Genomic DNA, 18,149 nt, shown 5'->3' on the forward strand with positions numbered 1-18,149 from the left:
TGTGACTATACAATCTCAAATCCTTGGCTATTTCCTCCTTATGAAAAGATTAGACTGCCTGAAGATCTGTTTGCTTTTTATAACTTTTTTAGGAAAAGTAGCTACCCTTAGCCATAAAATCAGCAACAGTGCACTGGGTTAAAAACAAAACAAAAGCAGTCCAAAATAACTTTCAGCTTTCCCTGTCTTCCTCATAATGGAAAGACTTAATTTTATTCTTTTTAGAAAAGTGAGCAGCTTTGAGGCAGAGAGGTATACTGGGTTTCTGAAAAAAAAAAGAGACACACTTTAAATCTGCTTTATTATTTTTCTTGTCACTTCCTAAAGTCTCAATAATTAAGAAACAATAAATCAAGCTCTGATTTGTGGAGAATGCTAACTTCTGAGTGTAAATGTTCACCCTGAAAATTTAACAATGGACTCTTGAATCAAAACTGGTTTCAGCACACGCTTGCTTTGAGGCCTCTCAGCTTCAGTAGGGATTTTCAGTTCTAGTTGACAGACTTTAGAACCAAGATAAGAGACCCTTCTAGCTAAGATGGGTTTAAAGGTTCAGCTCTTTTCTTCAGCCTCCATTTTCTGCTTCAGTGGGTTAGAGACCTCAGACTGGTTTATGGAGAGACTCCCCCATGCCTCCTACTTGTAATCTCTGAAGTCAACACTGAATCTTAGAAGCTCTGGTCAATAGCCATGTTAGAATAATTGCCCAGGACAGTCAAACTGAGACCTGGGAAAGACTTAAAAAGCATAGAAAAGCTGTCTCCCACTACATCCAGGGCCATCTCTGGTCATTTTGATCCACATCAGGCCACTGGACTCAGATGGCTCCAGAGGAGACAGTGAAGTTGGTGGCTTTGCATAGCTCTCTCTCACTTAAATCCATTTAGATGGCTCAGTGAATAGAATGTAGGCCCTGAAGTCAGGAGGATTTGAGTTCCAATTGAGCCTCAGGCACTTACTAACTGTGTGACCTTAAGCAAGTCACTTAACCCTGATTACTTCATATCTAGGGCTATCTCCATTCACCCTGATTCAAATATGGCCACTGGACCCAAAGGGTTCTGTTGACTTAACATAGTACTCCCTCACTCATATTCAATTTATGTGTCATGGCACCACCACCCTGATATCATAATCCTCTTTGAGAACAAAGGATAAAAAACAATAACCACCAAATAACTCTGGGGTCAAAGATGCTAAGAGTTACAACACCCAACCTTCTCCCATTCTCTCCTGGCTCCTCTACCTACTCAGACACATTCTTGGCCTTTCACATATATGGTAAAAGCCTCTGAGCTTACACTTACAACACAGGAAGTCCACATTTGGAGAAGTCTCGTTAGAAATTATAAATATTATAAGCATGTAAAGGCCTCTATACTCAGATTTATGCTAATTTTGTAGCATATTTTTGTCTTCTGCACAGTTCTTTAATTGCCTAGGTTTCTGTCTTTTTAATTCAGGAATTCTTAACCTTTTTTGTGTTATGGATTCCTTTGGCATTCTGGTGAAGTCTATTTAATAACTTCTCAGAATAATGTTTTAAAATGTATAACAAAAAGGAAACTAATCATACTGAAATAAATGTAATTTATTTTTCCATCTAGTTTCCTAGACTCATTGAAATCAATCCACAAACCTATGAATGTCCTTGAATCCCAAATTAAGAATTCCTGGTCTATTTGGACTCCCTAGATGCTTTGAACTAGACAGCCCCCTGTTGACTTATTCTTTTTTTTTTTTTTGTATTTCCTATTATTCTTATATTGAAGGTGAAGAAAAGGTTTTGCCTTATAACTTCACTGTTGTTTGTTCTTCATTCTCAAAGAGGATCATGACATCAGGAGAGTGATGCCATGACCTGCAAGTGAATTGGACTTAAGTGAGGGAGGGCTGTGCAAAGTTGCCAACCTCACTTTCTCTTCCAGAGCCTAGGAAAAAGGCTGAAGAAAGCTTGCTGGGGACCAGGCTTACCATCTGGCTCCTCATTTCAATACCCTGCTTCTTTATGCAAGAAGGTACTGGGAGCAGCAAAACGGCTTTTCTCTCTTCTTCTCTCCTGCCTTTTTCCCCCTTCCCTTTACCCTAGCTCTTCCACTACCATCCATCCCATTTGTGCCAAAGACCTTGCCCCTAATTACCAAAGGACATGAAACATTTAGAAAACAGAGCCAACAGACATGAAAAGGCAGAATACTATAGGATCATAGATTTAGAATTGGAAGGATCTTTCAGTGCCATTGAATCCTACCTTTTCATTTTAGAGGGGGGAACTGAGACCTTGGAAATTTAGTTCCTTGCCAAGATAGCACAGCTGAGAATGCTGATAGTTGCTATTTTGTTAGTGCTTTAAGATTTTCAAAGCTCTTTACATATTTTCTCTCTTATTTGAGATTCACAACATGGTGAGGGAAATCCTACAGATTTTATTGTTCTTATGTTCTTATGGCCAACCCTAAGTCCAACTCTTTCTCCCTTTTTCTCCAGGGACTGATATTCTGTTCCATGACCCACAGGGCTTTGCTTAGTTACTTATTAAGTAATCCTTATTGAGAGGTTGACAGATAAGGTAAGCTATATACATTTTAAGAAGGATTCTGAAAAGCCCTCAAGAACTAACAGTAATCAGGAACTTTCAGAGTGTAGGCACTCAGAAACTGTTGAATGAATGAATGTTAGGAAATGAGTCAAGAAGTGGGGGATGGGATCTACTTTTTTGGCATCTGTAAATCACACTATGTGGGCAATTCTTTGCTTCATCCATGCATAAAGAGTGGGATATTCCACCTATCCTAAGTTGTCTCCTTGGCTTGCCTGTCACAAGACTGAAATTTCATTAGCCTGAATTTTAACTCTAATCAGATTATAAGGTAAAATTGCCTTTTGCCTACTAACAGCTTATTTTCAGATCATTTTTTAACCTCTATTGCTAGTTGTAAGCAAGGGCATGAGACACAACTGTAGAAGTCCCTGGACAGAAATGCCAAGAAGAGCAGGCCTCTGAAAGTGGAATGAGAATGCATTCCATGAGAAGATGCAATAATCTACTATACAGTTTTGTCCAGGAATGGCCTGGTATGCATGAAGGTATGAGGATACAAGTATTTATATCTATAGGTTCAGTTTGTGCAAAAAAATAACAAGGTTAAAAAAAAGAATATCTATGTGCTAGTGATGTGCAGAGTATCACGAATAGTAATCACTCTAGTGATTATGCACTCTCCTCGTGTAGGAGCGTCTGTTGTTCCCCTAACCCAGAGGGTTGGCTGCCAGTGTTCTGGAATAATGCAAAGCCGGTTGTATTAGGCAGTTAAAGAAGAACACTGGCTCCTGTCTCATGAAAGGGTTTAGCTATTTATTTTATTCCTAGTTTCTGTTGTGCTGATAAAAATGACATGGCAGAATGATCTAAGACCACATCATGGGAATGTGGGGCTCATGATAACAGGATTAAGAGTCAGAGTTGTAGACTCTTAGGAGTTGCCTCTAGGTGTATGAAATAGTCATGAATGGCAGGAGGGCAGTCATTTCTTTGTTCACAAAAATGAGCATATGGCATGCCCACCCCTACAGAGGTTGTACTCTAAGTTCTCTGGCAGTTTTCAAGCAGAAATCTCATTACTGTTCCCCTTCAGGTGTCATTGTTTGGCTTTCCTCATCCCCTATTATTTTGCATCCATCCACTTCCTCTGAAGTGGATCTCTTATGTTAGAGCTACATGGAAGGAGCTATGTGGGTTAGCCTTGTAGAAAGCTCTGAGGAAAGGGTCAATGAGAAATGAGCAAGAGCCAGAAGTCTGAGTAGGACCAAGGTCTGAGTCAGAGTCAGGGCTAAGATCCTGGGAAGAAGAAAGATGGATGGAAGGGAGAATGTGGAAAACCCTACCTTCTTTCTTGTTGCCTGTCCTGGGGGACAATGCCCTGGTTCTGTCCTTTCCCTGCTCTTAACCTTGGCTACTCTATCTAAGGTTTTGTACTGTGCCCTCCAGTATGAATACGACACCTTTAGATTATGGAAGAATTTAATTACCTGTCCCTTTTTCCAATACCCACTTCATGAAATTAGAATGTAGCTTCTTTGCATTACCTTCCACCCCATCCAGATGCATAAATGTTGAAAAGAGAAATGATAACATCATTGACACTTTGGGATTCATCACATCAGTACCAGTCTGGCCCAAGAATCTGCGTCACACAGAAGATGCTCTAAGAGTTAACTATGGGATGGCAAGTATACTTTGTTCAGTGAATAATTATGACAAAGTGAAGGACTATGGCCTTTTCTGAGATCAGACCTAGTTCATTCCCTGAAAACTCAACTGTTTCTCCTCCTTCTCAGAATTTCCTCTGTTGAGGGCTTTCAAAACTTGATTGAAAAGCTGCATTCAACCATACGAACCATTGTGATGATCCTGTAAACATCAGACACTGGGTACCATTGTTCTGTTTGGCTGATACCATCGATCTCCTCTTTGCCCCAGCCCTCACCCCAGGCTCTGGCACATCTGCAGTTCACAAAGAAACCTAATTTCCCATCTTGGATGTGAGCACTAGCATGTAGACTGAGTCTTGTCTGAAGGACCCTTGGACTTCAGGGAACCAAAATAAAAAATTTTAAAATTTAAAATATAAAATTCATCACATTTTAGACTTGAAAGTTCTATGTCGGTGCTAGCTATTATACTCTGGCTATTTCACAGAGTACTGACAGACATCCCTACATCCGTTCACCATGTCCTTCTTTTACTTAAGATTTAGAAAGTATCCTTTAAGAAGACATACTATATAAAAATTGGTGCAAATTTAAGGTCAGGAGAACCAGGAAAACAATATAATAATAATAATAATAATAATAATAATAATAATGACACATTGTTATTTTAAAATAGCTGGCTATTATTAAATAGGATGCATTTATATTACTCTTTGAGGTTTATAAAGCAAATCACAAATATTATCTCATTTGATCCTCACAACCCTGAGAGGCAGGGGCTATTAATACTCCCATTTTATAGATGAGGAAACTGAGGCTAATAGAGCTTTAAATTATTTGCCCAGGACAACATAGCTATTGTCTATGTTTAAACAATTATTACAATCATGTAAATGGAAGGAACAACAAAATAATCTAAAACTGAATGCTTCAAAATTATAATGATCCTAATTTGTCCCAAATAAGAATGTCCCTACTTTGTATAGAAGGGGAATTGTGAGGGTGGATTGCTGCATATCCTGTCAGACTTGGTTGATGGATGTTTTAGTTAGATTTACTTTTTTTCCTTTCTTTTTTCTTTCTTATAAGGTATAATGCTCTAGGAAGGGACAAAGGATGAGTATATTGGGAAATAAAGGTCAAAAAACAGCAAAACAGACAACAGAAGGAGAATATCCTTGAATGAACAGAGAAGTACTCATCTCCTGGACTAGTGAAAGGCATCCCAACCTGGCTGAATGAGCTTTGAATTTGGAGTCAAAAGATCCAGGTTCAGATTGTCAGGATAATTTGTGATCATTATGGACAAGTCACTTAGCATTATACATCTCATAAAACTGTTGTGTATGAAATGCTTTCTGAACAATGAAGTATCACACAAAGGTAACTTTGCTATCTCTAAAGAGAGAGAGCCTTTTTTTAAAAAAAAGAATTTCAGCTTTTGGGGCAGCTAAGTGGCACAGTGTAAGAGCACTGGTCCTGGAGTCAAGAAGATCTGAATTCAAATCCTGCCTCAGACACTTAACAATTACCTAGCTACGTGACCTTGGGCAAGTCACTTAACCCCACTGCCTTGCAAAAACCAAAAAAAAAAAAAAAAAGAATTTCAGCTTTACAACCATAATGGATGCAGCTTCTCTCAGCAGTTCAGTGATCAAGAACAATTCTAAAAGACTTGTGATGGAAAATGCCATCCACATCCAGAGAAAAAAATGGGGAGTCTGAATGCAGAGCAAAGCTTACTATATTTACTTTTCAAAAACTTATTTTAGTTTTTTTTTTCCTCCTCAGTTTTGTTTTTTTTTAGGCTTTTGCAAGGCAAATGGGGTTAAGTGGTTTGCCCAAGGCCACACAGCTAGGTAATTATTAAGTGTCTGAGACGGAATTTGAACCCAGGTACTCCTGCCTCCAGGGCCGGTGCTTTATCCACCACGCCACCTAGCCGCCCCTCCTCCTCAGTTCTAATACTTCTTTCACAACCTGACTAATATGGAATAATGTTAAATCATACTGTATATATACAACCTGTATCAAATTGCTTGCTGCCATGGGGGTGGGGGGTGGTAGAAAAATGTGGAATTCAAAAAATCGTGCAAAAGGATGAATGTTGAAAACTATATTTGCATGTAATTGGAAAAAAATAAAATAAAATAAGAATTATATCTAGTGGAATGATCAGAGAATTAAAGGGCTAAGAATGAACAGAGTTTGTGAGTGGAGGTACTACAGGAAGGCCAAGAGTAATGAAAGGTGAACCAGTATTCTGTGAACCAACTCTAGAACTTTTGAAGAAGGAAAAGAAAGATGGGCAGGAAGTATAGTTTCTATTCCATAGATGCTACTCTGCTCCAAGAGCACCTCTTCTCTTCTAAGGGAGCCATTCTAAGATTATTTTTTTTCCTAATCACCACCCACAGAGTTTTTAACTCTTATTTTGGCTTGTCCTAGGTAGGCCAATATCATATCTTATTTTAAGAATAAGGAAATGAGGGAAATTATTACCTCATAGACTTGTAATAAGTTGGTCTTGAACATTATTTTCCAGATCATAGGAAATGCTATGGATTAGAAGGGAGCCCAAATTTCATCTCTAACTCTCTCATTTTACAGGTGAGAAAACAAAGTAAGTGACTTATCCATGACAGGTGCAGGGACTAAGTAGTCCAGCGCTTATGGTAAGTTTGTATGGTAAGCCACTTTATGTATCTGCACCTCAGTTTCCTTATCTGAATAATGAGGATATTAATTCTTAAATTTCCTAATTCATAGGGTTATTTTTGTGGGAAGACCACTTGTTCCAGTTTTAAAGGGCCATATAAACAAGCTATTATTATATAAATAGAAGTCTTTACCATCAACAATATAAGTTTTCTATAAAACTGAAAATGTCAATGAATTTTTCTTTATGTACACATATATAAATATATATTTATAAAATTGGTTTCCTTTCTAAAGTTATTTTTAAAACTGATTCTGAAGAGTATATAGGTTGCATTGATGCAAAAGTGTTGGAAGAAACTAGATTACAATGACTTCTTGCTAGACTATGGACTCTTTGGAGGTGAATCCTTTTCTGTGGCTTTCATTAAATGAAATTTCCTCCCTCAAATTAAGAATTTTCACTGTTTTGTGGGATTTTCAGATTCTGTAAAGATTCAGATAAAGATACTATTTTGCTCACCAATCAGAAAACACCATACTATCTCATAAGACCCATTTATCAAATTGCCATGGGACTCATGCAAGGGGATAGACCAATAACAGATTAAACTGGTCTAACTGCATTAGCCTGTTTAGGAGGCTCCAAATTGAATTTTTGAAGCTAAATACTCTAAATGAGCAGAAAGAACATCTGTTGTTGTTGCTTCTGAACACACAGAGTCAAAGCTCCTTTATCATACCGGCTGTCTGTGCCCTTTTCAGACATCGACCTCGTTATGTAAATGATTACAGGGGAAACTAATAGGATTACATGCTGGTGACTATGCCTATTCTGACCTCATGGAACTGTTGGAAGTATTTTTTTTCCTGGGACAGACAGGTATCATAGCTCTTTTCTATTCTATCTCTAGCACATGTTTCAGAGACAATCTGATTAACTCACCCATGCTATGTCAAAAAAGCCTGACCCCACCTCATTTCCTGCAGAATCATTCTTACAAGGGGTAAATAAGGAAATTGCAAGATTCAATCTTTGATTGATACATTTAATTATTAACTTATTCTTCTTTATAACAATTTTATTATGTCTTATTATTAATATTAATTAACACTGTAATTAATATTTATTATTTATTTATTTATTTAGTAGAGGATATTATTATCCTCTATTCTTGATCTGGGGTTTGTGTGGTGGCTTGAAACCCATGGTTTGGGGAATGTTTGACAGCTGAGGAAGCCTGTAACATTCATGGATGTTTTTAAGGTAGAGTTAAGTTCTGTTTTCTATGAAAATGTTAAGGCTGAATTAGTCTCTGCTCTGTGATTTGTTCACTCCCTTATCAAGGAGTGTCAACTCAAATAGAATTAGGGGTCAGTATCTGTACAAAAGGATCCCTGTTGGACAGGGACATGCAGTGAAGAATAAGTGGGAGAGGTGGGGGGAGGGGAGACAAAGAAGGGAGAGCTGAGCCTCATCTCTGACTGTGAAGGGTTGAGCATACACTGGAGAATGTCATGTCAGGTGTATGCACTCAAACCATTGCAGTCAGAGGTGAGGAATAGGTGAGCCAGAGGTGAGGCACATCTCTGCCTTCTCTGCCTCCCTCACTGTGTGACCATATTTTGACTTAGTTTAAAAATGTAATGTATCTATATTTTAATTTATTTAAAATATATATCAATTACATTTTAATATGGTTACCACATTCAGTATTGCTGCCAGTTACAAGTTTCTGTTCCTCTATTTGACATTCTGTCTCAGAAGACAGATATTTATTCCCAAACCCTCAGGCAACTTCCGAAAATAAGGTGTTTTGTTGTTTTAGGACATTTTTTTTTATCAGGGATTACAGAGTGGGAACCAGGGAAGGAAGGTTTTACTACCAGAAAGGTAAACTGGATCCAGTATGATGTCATTATGGTTATAGTACCTGGGGAGTCCCACCTCCTTCTGCCTCAAATGCTCATTGGTTCTCCCAAATAAACTGACTCCTGAATCAGTGCACTGAATGGGTCCAGTTTCACTTAAAACCATAGTTCACAAAGTCACACTAATATGTTTACCTTTGTTAGGTAGCCAGATAAAACAGTTCAAAGCAAAGATTAAATAGCATAATGAAAAAAGTAGTAATAAAACATTTCCCTCTTCAGAAACCTAAGACATACCCCACCATAACATCATCAATGGGGAAGAATAGCTACACCCAAGAAACATGCATGGAGTAGAAATCATACATATAGGGAACAAATGTAACTGGAGCATAAGAGTGAAGGGTAAGTCTTGCCTATATGGTTGTCCTTTGTTCTCAAAGAGAACCAAAATGGCATCACCTTGTTAGAGTCAAGTTACAGTGTGTCCAACTGTGGCTGATGAGACTAATATGAGCTCAGAATGAGTTCAAATTGTTGGGCACAAATAGTCTATATGAACATTTGGGGGAAGATTCTCCAAATTTGTACTTATTGGATTTCTTTTCAATTATTATAACTATACTTTGCTCAAAGAGTACAGCACCCTCTCTGATGAGGGCATGCCAGGCTGGACGGTCCTGTGCCAGTGTCTCCCGTATCATGCAATCAATTCCAAAGTTCTTAAAGGAGACCTTGAAAGTGTCTTTGTATTGCTTTTTCTGATCTTCATGTGAGTGTTTGCCTTGTGTGGATTCTCTTGTGTGAGCTGCAAGCATAAGTTTGGAATCCAAACAACATGGCCAGACCATCAGAGTTGTGCTCTCTACAGTAGAGTTTGAATGATTGGCTGTTTGGTTCAAGAAAAGACCTCAGTGTTTGGTATCTTATCCTGCCAGATAATTTCAGCGTCTTTCCAAGATAATTTAGGGGAAGCATTTCAGTTTCTGGGTAGACTGTCCAGGTTTCACAGGCATACAACAATAAGGTTAGTGCAATGTGCACCTTCAGTCCATTAAACTGTCTCCTCTTCTCTCTCACACTTTTCCTTTTTTTTTTTTCCAGAGAATCTATCAGTTCATAGATCCTTAGCTGAAATTGGAATTTTTCTCTTTTGAAGGAAATTCTTTGCCCCAGAAACCAAGCTCTTTGAAACATAGGACAGTTCTAGCTAACTTAGTACTTTAAAATTTAAATCTTTAAAAATTTTTTTATCCTGAATTTCTTGATCATTTAAGAACAGAATCTCTACCAGAGTCCTTTCTTTGATTTAGTGTCTAAAATTACTTGCAGCATCCTGTTTAATTGCTGATTATTTTATTGGCTAAATTCTTTCCCATCAGTATCAATTTAGAGCAAAGGAACTTCAGAAGAGGGTTTGTGAACTCGTTGTTTCAATTTTTGAAAACTATTATTTCAATATAATTTGCTTTCCTTTGTAATCTTATGTATTTTATGCATTTAAAAAGTTTATTCTGGGAAGGGGTACATAGGTTTCTCCAGACCTCCACAGGGTTCCATGATACAAAAAAGGTTAAGAAATTCTGGTTTAGAGAATATTGTTCCATTTTCTCAATTTCAAGACTTTTGGTTTTCTGTGCTTATAAATAGGGAGGAGTAGAAGTGCTGAAATAAAACTTACTCCAAGGGGCAATCACTGTCTTCCTCTGACTTATTTTTAATATGCATATGTGGTTGGCCTCAACCCTTCTTAGACTTTGATGCTACACCCCACAAGGCTTTATTTTAATGCAGGAAACTTTGAACATCGAGAATATTCCCTAATAACTGTACATGGTGATAGCAGTTCAGGGACGTAGTCTTATCTACCTAGATTGCTCCAGATTTTGTCAGTGGGTGCTGGTGGTGATCTTATGATTACTATGACATCTACATTTTCCTCAGACCTTTTCCTTTGATTTATGGTCCATAATAAACTCCTCAGAGCTGCAAAACCTGCTGGTTATATATGGTCTAGACCAAAAATGAAGTCTTGTTCAGACAACATTTATTTGGTATCCATTAGTCTGTTAAGTTTCTTGAGAATTTATTATTTTTGTGTTTCCAGTGTATGGTCTAGTACATCGAATATCATAGGTACTTGTATATTTTTGTTAAACTCTCTTGTCCTGTGCATCAGGAGGACAGATCAGTGGCTCAGTGGATAGAGAGCTGAACCTGGAGTCAGAAGTCTTGAGCTTAAATCTGGCCCCCAACACTTGGGCAAGTGACCCTGGGCAAGTCACTTAATCCTGTTTACTTCAGTTTCCTCATCTGTAAAATGAACTGGAGAAATAAATGGCAAATCACTCCTTTATCTTTGTCAAGAAAGCCTCAAATTTTGTCATGAAGAGTTGGAAATGACTGAATAATAACAAATATATTAACAGCCATTGTACAATTCCTAGAAATATCTTCTATTTTTTCTATTCTCATTATCTAAGAAATTCCAGGAAGTCTTAGTTTAAGTGGATTTGAACATCACTTAATTTTACAGTTTATAAGATCATAGATTATGAAAGGGATCTTAGAAGGTATCTAGTCCAACCCTTGCATTTTACAGATGAGAAAACAGAGACCTCAAAAAGTTAAGGCCTAAAGGATGCACAAGTAGTAGGTAGTGGAGCTGGAATTTGATTTCAGATCCTCTGACTTCATATTCTTGTATGGAGTGCAGAGTATAGAAGGGTTAATGTATACTAAAAATGCACACATGAAAGAATCTAGGTGACTGAGGAACTTTTAGATAAGGCTATTCTCCATGATGATAAAAACACTAAAGATGATCTGTACCCATCAAAAGTCATGATCAAGTACATTAATTATGTTACTTCAGAAAGAGATCATTGCCGAGTGACATACAAGCTGAAATGGAAATAGAAACAGACTGGCAAATGAAGAAATATGGTTGGTCTTTTGGAGTTCTTGCAAGCAAAGTATGGCGTCAATATGTCATTAACCTTTCCAATCAGGTTAAAGTTCCATCATCTAGCTATTTATGTTCACTTCTCTGTATTCTTTTCTGATGCTTCTTCCTCTTCCCATTCTCATTCTTGACATTTTTATTCTTTCCTAGAAGAAGTGAGAAATGTCAGAGCTGGTTAATTATTTCTTTTTGAGATCATCATAATTTAGTGCAAGGAATAGCTTAAGAGCATAGGCCCAGGCCTCTAGGAAGCTTTACTTTGATGAACAAGGGCTAGGACCTGCCAGATGCTAACCAATGTGAATGTGAGATTTTAGAAATCAGAGACTCATCATCTATTCAACAACATTATTTTAAGTACTTAATGTATAGAGCACTGTGGTAGACACTAGAAGAAACAGAGATAAAGAAGCTCCCCTCCCCCATGCCTGCCAAGTAGGAGCTTCCATTAATAATAATTAAAGCTTCCAAGTAGGCTAAGTTGGAGCCATTCTGCTAAATCCTATAAATACAAGCAGAAAGACAGTACTGGCCCTCCAGCTTACATTCTAATAGGAAAAGATAATATGTAAAAGAAAGATGAAGGGGGAATGGTGAATGGGTTGGAGGTTCTGGGAGGATATAGAGGGGTTTCTATGACATGGCAAACAAAGTGCTGTGGAGAGGGCAGCCTGGAAGGCATGAAGATATCCTGGTTTCAGTCCTCATTAAATTGGAAGTTGTGGGGGAACCAGTCAATCAGAAGGTGAGGTCTCTGGGATAATAAATACTTCTAATGAGAGAAGTGTTCCTAGGGTTAAGTGAAGTTCTATTCACTCAGGAACCTGTAAAAACTAGCACCAGTCCACCCTTGGTTTTAAAAGGAAATAAAGGGTAAGGACCAGCATCTAAGTTTTGCCAAAGAAGAGAAGAGGGACAGGGTATTGAAAACTGTTTGTATCATGCTTAGAGAAAGGGGATGCTGGTGTCAGCCCCAACAGCCTATATAAGGACAACAATTACTGTCCCACTTCATGGTAATAATTAATTCTCGGGTCACATGTATTTTAGTTTTTTAGTTTTTTTTAGTTTTAGTTTTTGTTTTGCAAGGCAATGGGGTTAAGTGGCTTGCCCAAGGCCACACGGCTAGGTCATTATTGTCTGAGGCCATATTTAAACTCAGGTACTCTTGACTCCAGGGCCGGCGCTCTATCCACTGTACCACCTAGCCGCCCTGGTCACATTTATTTTAAATCATCCTACTTGAAGTTATAATTATACAAAATATGGTATTTGGTTCTAGTTCAATAAAAATATGCAGTAGGAATTTGAATAATACAAGTGCTTCAGGTAAATTTCTTATTTGTACTAGCAAATAGTGCAGGGAGGAGGATAGAGACCTGAGTTCAAGTTCTGTCTTAATATATACTACTTGTTCGGTCATGAACAGGTCACTGAGGTCCCTTCCAGTTCTAAATATTTGGGCTATGGAAGTTATGGATGAATTACCAATCTGTAAAGAAGTGTCCATATTAGGAATTATCTATAATATGAAATCACAGTATTGGACACGCCCCATCCTCTTTCACTCCTAATATAGCCTATATGTCAATTGAGGTCATATAGAACAGTTTCAATCTTAGAAGCTTTTCAATAATATGTACTCTTGGAGTGGCTAGGTGGTGCAGTGGATAGAGCTCCGGCCCTGGAGTCAGGAGTACCTGAGTTCAAATCCGACCTCAGACACTTAATAATTACCTAGCCGTGTGGCCTTGGGCAAGCCACTTAATCCCATTGCTTTGAAAAATCCTAAAAAATAATATTAATATGTACTCTTATATGGGCCAGATTTCACTTTCCTAATGAATCCCTGTCTCTCTCTCTCTCTTTGGGAACCTCCAAATTTTACTTGTTTCTAGGGTATTCCAATCAACTTTCTATTAACCAAGTTATAAGCATATTTGTTATGAAACAGGTAAATATTTAAATAGGACTTGGATCTGAATCCAATAGCGAGGAGCACATTACCAAAGAAATTTCTTCATTGTGAGTGAAGTTGGAGTTTTTGGGGGGTAAATCATCTTATCTTCAATTGTATATATTGGCTTTTTATTGAAGTTCATTTAGCTTCCAAATGCCTAACCAGTGCACATTGACCAAAAACATGCCTGCATGGCCCATCCAGGCTCCTACAACTCCCATTGGTTTTACTTTAGTTCAGAATTTCAGCACTATTCCTATAGCTAATATCTCCTCTGCTCAAGGCTTTTCCTCTTACCAGGAGTCACTGTTTTTCTTGAATCTCTTCCAGTAAACTTTTGCCTAAGGGCCAGTCAGGTGAAAGAGGAAGAGAATTAAAAGTTCCAAGGCATGCTTCTCTATATGTTATTCTTATGTCTGTAATGAGAATGTTAGTTTATTAAGAATAAGCACTTGAGAGCTGTGTAACCCTAGACAAGTCACTTAATCTCTATCTTGGCTTCTTCATTGTAAAATGAAGATAATAATGTTTGTCTTTTGTTCTCAAAGAAGACCATGACATCAGGGAGGTACATGCCATGACCAGCACATGAATTGGATTTAAGTGAAGTGTGCCTTGCTAGGTCACCAGCCTTTCTCCTCCAAAGCCATCTGGGTCCAGTAGCTAGATATGAATCAGGACTACTGGAGATAAGAGGCAATCAGGGTTAAGTGACTTGCCCAAGGTCACACAGCTAGTAAGTGGCAAGTGTTTGAGGTGGGATTTCTTTTTTTTGTTTTTTTTGTTTTTTTTTGTTTTTGCAAGGCAAATGGGGTTAAGTGGCTTGCCCAAGGCCACACGGCTAGGCAATTATTAAATGTCTAAGACCGGATTTGAACCCAGGTACTCCTGACTCCAAGGCCAGTGCTTTATCCACTATGCCACCTAGCCGCCCGAGGTGGGATTTCAAACTCTAGTCCTTCTGATGCCAAGACCAGAAAGATAGTATTTGTGAAAGAATCCTCAAAGTATTATGTAAAAATTAACTACTATTTTTGCTGTTATTATTTTATTACTTACCCTCTTAGTGCTCTAGTCCAGGTTATATGTACAGTACAGAAGGATTGTTGGATCTGGATTAGTAGAAGGAATCTAAGATTGCAAATGAGTCAGCTAGGTAGGGCACCTAGGTATTGAAGTACAGTAGATAGAATTCATTAGACAGAGTCAGGAAGACTAATCTTAAATTCAAATCTGGTCTCAGACATTTACTATTTGTGTCCCTGTTTGCCTCAGTTTCCTCATGTAAAATGAGCTAGAGAAGGAAATGGCAAACCACTCTAGAATCTGCCAATAAAATCCAAAATGGGATCATGAAAATTCAGATATGACTAAAACGACTGAACAACAGTAATACTAATAGTAGTAACTCACATTTATATATATATATATATGTATATATATAAATTTATAAATATATATGTACATGTATTTTATTCAGACAAGAGAGAGCAGCAAATAGGAGTAGGGAGGGTATCAATGGGATGTGTCACTCCAATTGTCACACAAATTATACATATATATTCACAAAGCACTTTTAATGTCTTTCATTTGATCCTCAAATGTAAGACTCTACCTGCACTACTACCTAGCTGCCTAATTAAATGCTCACTATTTTGCAGGATAAAACAGGATAGGTAATGTGGCATAATGGATTGAAAGTTTATACTGTCATTAGAAGACCTGAGTTCAAGTTCTGCCTCTGATATCTATTGATTGTGACCATGTGACTTCTCAGTGCCCTCAACATCTCTTTTAAGACTAGTGGAGGAAATTTCCCTAATGAGAGTTCCCATATTGATGGTATCAAGACCCAAAAAAATTTTGAGTGAGAAAAAAATCATTTGTGATAATTGGAGTGACACATCCCAGTGATACCTTCCCAATCTACTATTTGCTGCTCTCTCTCTCTAACCCATAACTCCTGGGTTATGCCCAATATACCCTTTTCTATATATGCTTGTTTTGAAATGGTTCTGGAAATGTTCATTGTTGTTGTTCATCCTTTGATTTTAGAAGAGGACCAATGACATCATGGGGTGATGTCTTCACTTGTCCCTACAGTGAGTTGGGAACATTTACCCACTGGTGGAAACAGAAAGTAAAATACTTATCACTCCCCTTTTTTTCATAAATCATTAGCAATGCTAGTTCCTTTGGGATACTATCAGATAAGGAGGATCATGTCCACTGTTGACATGAATTTGGTCCACCAAGGCATAGGGAGAATTGAAACATTTGCATTGGGTTTCTATTGTGTTTTTCAGAGACAAGATTAGAATAATAGCAGGGGTAATGTTCTTGGGTGCTTGTGATACATGAAAAAAATGTTTTTAATTTTCGGTAGAGATGAAAAGAATTTTCAACATTCCTACCAAGGCTCTCAGGTGAATCTGTTTTAGTCTCAGTGAAGTGGTTTTTGTCCTGTCACATACTTCAGTGGACCTGAGTGATGGAAATCTGTTAACACTATACTCTTAAATTTTGATGAGCTCTTCAGAAGTCTATTACCAAATAACTATAATTCTATCCCATTTCAGTGCTGCTTTCTAGATAGTTCTTTTATCTGTAAACAACTTCAAAGTTTAGTTTTTAAAAAGGCTTATTTTCCTGCAGTGTGCTGTAGGTTTTGTGCTGATTATCTAAAATACCAAATCTGTGTTTGTAGGAATTTATTTTAGAACCTTTAAATGCCTTCAGTTTACACCCTGTTAGGAAGTGATAGGCCATATAGCATTCAAAATCTATCAACTTGGATTAGCTTTGTTCTTTGGGAGAAGAGTTGTCTGTCTGAGAGGAACTGTTTTAATCTTACTGTGCTTAGATGTGTAGGTAGAACAAAGGGAAAAAATGAATTTTCTTTTCAAGGAATTTTAGCACTTTCTAATTCTTGATGTTTTCTTTTAGTACTTGAATTTATTTCACTGACTGCAGCCTCTTCACATTTCCTCATGTGTTCTTCACTCCTGTGCTTTAAGTCATAGCCATGGGCAGTGATTATTAGGTGGTAGGAAGCAGCTATAGCTTGGGTGGTGGTGATTGGGGGTGGGGGGAGGCAGAGGGGAGGTATAAAGCAGACATTACAAGACTCTTTAAGACTGGGTATAACTATAGATCTGGCTTCTGTTTAGTAGTAGGGTAGAACAAGATGTTAGAAACCTGGGATTTATTCAGGAGTGGGATCCCCAAGACACCTGGGTCCCTGTGGTAAATAAGTTTCCTGGGTTCCCTATGTGGTAAATAGGATTCCCCTTGCTTTGTCTTTTCACTCCCTTTTATCTTCTTGCCTTCTTAAATTCCTTTCCCCCCTCTCTCTCTCTTTCATTGCTCTCTATCAAGTTAGACACTTGCCCTAACCCTAGAGTTACTCCTTTATCCCCTTTCTTCATTGCCTGGTCTGATTTATATACTACCCCTGCTTCCCCAAACCTCCCAGCCACTTCTGCAAAAGCATAGAAAATATTTTATCAATGAGTTGGGGTAAGGGTGGTAGTTAAGATGGGACAAGAAAGGTAAATTATTTGTCTTCCAAGGCAATGGTGTATTAGAACCAAGAAAAACCTATCGTTAAAATTTTTAGTGTTAGCAAAAACATTACAAAAGAGGGTTTGATTTATTGTTTCATTAATTAAAGAAAGTGATGGAGAAAAATGTTAATAATATAGATTATATTTAAAAGTATTGTGAATATTTGATTTCTGGACAGCTGGTTGTTAGATGTTTACCAGCACATTCTAGCCTCAATTTCTTGTTAAGTTCTCATGCTATCTCCTTTTAGGTGTTATTGGACAAGATCAATCAGTCACTGTACAAAATACCAGAGATACAAAGAAAGTCAAAAACAGTGGCTGCCTACAGGATAATGCTGGACACAAAATGTAAATAACTAGAAATATATAAGTACAGAGTAGTTGGAAGATATTCTGTGAATATTGAATTTGAGACAGGAGCAAAACTGAGACAGTTCTGTTGTGTTTTCCAGGGTATAGCTAACTCTACAAAACTGCACCTTTAGAGACAATGAAAAAAAATGAGGAATTTCTAGTCTGCTTTTTACAAATTACTCATATCTCTCTAGTCTGCTCTTTACAAATTACTCATATCATTAGAAATCTTCAGAGCAGGGAGGAAAGTAAAATTCATATAATAAGGGGTTTGGTCATGCACAGACTCCATCAGTTTGTTTGGTTGATTTAATTTCTCTACTAATGGGACCAATGAATTAAGTTTTGAACCTACATCAATTCCCTCCTCATTGAAGAGGATGCCGCAGAAGTGTGGGGGAAATGTTTGTACATTTTGTTCTTACCATATTTGTGAAGCAAATATTCCTTTGTAAAATTTACTAGATTTTTAAATGGTTAAATGGAACTAGGATTTAGTCACTTTGTTGTACAGTTGTGTCTGATTCTTCTTGACCCCATGGACTATAACACACCAGGT

General features: G+C 37.6%; 1 long non-coding RNA gene across 1 annotated transcript in view; it reads left to right on the plus strand.

Annotated features, from left to right (window-relative positions):
• Positions 1–9,106, plus strand: part of LOC141523805 (uncharacterized) — a 31,806-nt gene extending 22,700 nt beyond the window's left edge. The window contains exons 2-3 of the long non-coding RNA XR_012478607.1: positions 6,823–6,887; positions 9,025–9,106. This is a non-coding gene — a long non-coding RNA (uncharacterized LOC141523805). The remainder of the gene's footprint in view (positions 1–6,822; positions 6,888–9,024) is intronic.
• The last annotated feature ends 9,043 nt before the right edge of the window (positions 9,107–18,149 follow it).

Source organism: Macrotis lagotis, chromosome 1, assembly GCF_037893015.1.
Source record: "Macrotis lagotis isolate mMagLag1 chromosome 1, bilby.v1.9.chrom.fasta, whole genome shotgun sequence".
NCBI lineage: Eukaryota > Metazoa > Chordata > Mammalia > Peramelemorphia > Peramelidae > Macrotis > Macrotis lagotis.